The following is a 4,586-nucleotide window of genomic DNA, read 5'->3' on the forward strand; positions in this document are numbered from 1 at the left end:
GGATTTAAGAAATCATATCCTTCCTTTTAGTTTGCCCCTAATGGCCCTGTCATGCTCAAATATTTACCAAGTCCCTTGATGCTTGAATAATTGAATTACTGTGCTTGTAAGATATTTTTTAACGTACGATGTTGGATTCTTTTCAATAGCTAACTTTTTAACGGAGTAACTATTTTCTTTTAGGATATCACAAATCAAATTCAACTTAATGCATACATATTTGCTTCATATTCTCATAAAATGTGATTATTGGTCAATCTTAAAAACACTCTCACTATCGTATTAAATATTTTGTCTCAACCTTTAACATAGAACTTCGACAATACCATACAGGCCCTATACATTTCTTATCCCTTATGTCATCAATAAAAACTGAACTTCATTTGTTGAAAAGGAAATTGTCAAATAAATTATTATCTTACAACTGACAGCACATAGCAAAGTAAAAAATAGCCATTTAGTGATCATTTATATATGCGAATGCATATTTCATTCTTTCAAAATAATTCTTAGGTTTGCAAAACTTTATATACAATTTTGATATAAAAAAAATAATACGCACATTAGAAAGTACCCAGAAGACCAAGAATATCCGCCTACACCATATGTTCATCCGGAATAATAATAAAATGTATAAAGCAATATTAACGTGAAAATGTATCAAGATGCAACATGTGACTTCGCGGCACAAGGGGCATTAGTGTACGTGCCATAATTACACACATTGGTTAATATTTGCATAGCACCTATAACAAAGTATGCACAAAATTACATCACACATATATACACATATAAAAATATTTAGGGGCCGTTTGGTTCACGGAATGTTTTTAGATGGAAAAGAAATTGGAATTTGAATTGGAATACGTAGGATTCCAATGAAATGTTATCATGTGTTTGGTTTGTAAACTAATAAAAGAAGGATTTGGAATGTTTAAGAAAATCAAATTACAAAACTACCCTCTTCTTTTTCCTTCTCTATCTGCACACAAGCCTTTCCATTCTCTACTGCATAACCTTCTCTCTTCCCCCGACGATACGTATCTCAGTGTCTTCTTCTTTCTTCTCAACAATGGCTTCTCAAAATGATTTTGTTATTTGGTTTTAGAGATCAAAACGGTGGAGATAAAAAAAATGGCTTCTAAAGAGTGTTTCGATTAGGGTTTCGGTTCTTTGATTTGGGTTTCCATTGAACAGAGATAAGAAATTGAACCGATAAGAAAGTCATAGAAATCAAACACCGATTGAATAGAGATAAATCAAGCTCAGATGTGTTTCGGTTCTTCGATTTGGATTTTGAATAATTTGATTTTGTATCTTATTTTTATTGGCTTCATCATGATTTCGATTTTGAATCCAAATATTTTCCACTGTGATTTCAAAATTGTCTTAGATTTGTTACGATTCTTCGATTGGATTTTGTGACATGAAAAGGACTTTTTGGTAAACTTCAAACTTTCCGTTTGAATGTTACAAATTCCATCAAGAAGGGGAAGGAATTAGGAAATCCCATGAGTGAAGGAAAGAATTTCAATTCCAATTCCATTTGTGCAAACCAAACATGATTTTTGGCGGAATTCATTGTAATTCCAATTCCCTCAGATTCTGTGAACCAAACAGACCTTTAGTTTTTTTTTAAGAATCACTATGAACCGTGAGAACATCGGAAACCAAAAAAAAACTTGTTTTTGTATTATTAAAAAGTTTGAAAGAGCTTGTATGAACTTTTTGTAACATTTACGTCAAATCATCATAATCATCGTACTCAGTATATCCCACCAATAGCAAAGCTATGGTAGGGTCTGAGTAGGGTAAGATTTAGACAGCCTTAATTATCGGGAAACCGGCTGATTTGTGCATGTACCCTTGTCTTGCGACTATTAACGCCACCACATGATGCCCAATTAACCTTCCGCCACTTTTAACGTTATTCTCCCGAGATTAGTAAATTAACGTCAAAATTAGTGCAATTTCACTTTTGCCCACCCGATTGGTGCATGTATCCTTTTCTTGCGACTATCAACGCCACCACATGATGTCTGATTAACCTTCCATCACTTTTAACGTTTTTTTCCCGAGATTAGTAAAATAACGTCAAAATTAGTGCAATTTCACTTTTGCGCACCCAAGAGTTCACACATATATACATTATATGCCCGCAACGCAAGCAGGGCGTTTAACATTTACGTCAATAAACATGTAAAAAGCGCCAACATAATTTTAAAAAAAAAATAATAGTCAACAAAAATTCCCATTTCAGCATGTTGCATATGTAGCACCATATGTAAAAATAATGTAACATATGTAACATGCGATAGGGTAATTTCATTAATTTTTTTAAAATATTTCGACTCTTATTTTAATTTTTTTTTATCTTTTACAAATATATTCCTAAAAGTGTATAGAAACTATCACGACTAATTTTATGGCTCTAGGCGTGTGACCAATAGTTGGTACACGCTTTGTAAAAACATCAAAGTTTAAGGTTTTAAAGCGGAAGTCTTTAATTAAAATATTATTATATTCCAAAAGTCGGGAAATAAATAACTAATAGTATTACAAAAGAATTTAACTTTGTACAACATTAATTTAGATCATTTGCATTATAAAAACTTCATTTGAGTCATCAGATCATCAAATGGCTAACCATCCTCTTCAATCACTTATTCCTGATTACCTGTAAAACAGTTTTATAAAATACGCCAGCAATACATGTTGGTAAGCATGCTAACTTTATTTATAAATACCTTTAGTTCATACTCGAAATAATCAGCGGCATATACATGTACTACGTGTGGTGGGGTATACCTACCCTCTGCCCACATATGTAAGCATCCAAACACACGTATAACTAGCCCACATAGCCCTATAGATTGGCTCAATGGGACGAGAAGTTGTACCATGCGTGGTGGGGTATAGCTACCTTCTGCCCACATATGTAAGGATCCAGACACATGCATAACTAGCATGAATGTCATCAGATACTAAAGTGTAAGGCCCCGAACCCCGAACCCCATAGTTGGTAATCATTCAAAACACTCGTAAAAATAAATAAACTTAAAAACAATTCTTTTCATTAAAATAAGCATCACAGAGTATAATTCGGCGGAAAACGTAAATAAGTAAATGAGTTCCCAAAACCCGGGAATTTTGCCCAAAATCAACATAATTATATTTAAATAAAAAGTTTTAAAAATAAATGTTTAATAATAAAATCTTCAATTCCCGTATGCCCTTCACCGTCTAAGTAGCTTCGTGCACGTCCAAGCGATAAGGCATCGTTTTCCTAACCTGAAACTCACACTAATATGCATACAAAGTCAGCTTAAGCTGAGTGAGTTCAAGTTTTAAATAAGTAACAAAAGTCTTAATAATCATTCCAACGGTTTTAAAACGGTAAACGGAAATACATCGATTAGGTCACCACATTCAATAAATAGTCATCCTTACGTATGAGCATCTCTATACGTGCATTCCTATATATATCAATATATATATATATATATATAGCATTCAATAATAACATTCAGGGCCGAGAAAACGTACAACCCAAACACGTAACATTCGGCGCATGCAAACACAAAGTAGGCATACGCAACATTCAGTAGTCGAGACGACTACAACATTCGCCAAATATTGGCCATTCTAATATATATATATACATACATACATTCTTTAACATTCCAAGGCTTACCAATACTAGCAAGCCTATGTAAAATCGTTTAAAACATTTCATCAAGCAAAATCGCTTAGGTGTGCATTCTAGCCCAAAACTTAAAAATAGTTAAACGGGGCATTAAGAACTCACCTGTAATCAATCGAACACCTGCAACGAGCTAAGAAATTCCTAAGTGCACAATCACAAGCAAGGGCCTGTAAATTATACACAACGCGTTACTAAACTAGACCGTAAGAACACTCTTGCCTAATGGGCCGTTCAAGCCCAACACTTTGACCCAAGGCCCAACACTTGGCCCAAGGCCCAACAACTTGGCCCAAGGCCCAACAACTTTACCTCAGACCCTATGACCTTTCAATTAACCAAATCCACCCTATGATTAAGGTCGGGGCTAACCATGATGCACAACTCGCCCGTCGGTAATCAAATCAAGTCGAATACGCGTGTAATAAACCTTAAAACCAATTGTTAAACGAATCAGCCCCAAATGGACCAAATTCCCATTTTAATCCTTTCATTCATCATAATTATGTCACCCGAATTGCTAGGGTTGACGGTTCCTTTTTACAACTCTCAATTTAACATTTAAACGAAAATTCGCGCACCGCCGACTCGATTGACGAAGCACCAACCAAAACAGCCCCGAGCATCAAAAAAATAATTTTCCCACAGCCCTTAGACTCCCCTAGGGCCATGCAAACTGATTCGGTTGGTCATCCAACCGATTAACGTATCAAACTCAACAATTTACAATTCTACACCCGATAAACCCTAGTTTTCGAACTAAAATCAATTGACCGACTTAAACACATCCAATGGCTACGAAATTTTAATATGATGTAAATGCCATACCTGGGAATCTTTCTACACCGGAAACTCTAATTTTTATCCACGGGAAATGGGTCAA

The sequence above is a fragment of the Bidens hawaiensis genome, unplaced genomic scaffold, assembly GCF_021521415.1.
Source record: "Bidens hawaiensis isolate Kalapana, Puna unplaced genomic scaffold, B.hawaiensis_p1.1 tig00000904_1, whole genome shotgun sequence".
NCBI lineage: Eukaryota > Viridiplantae > Streptophyta > Magnoliopsida > Asterales > Asteraceae > Bidens > Bidens hawaiensis.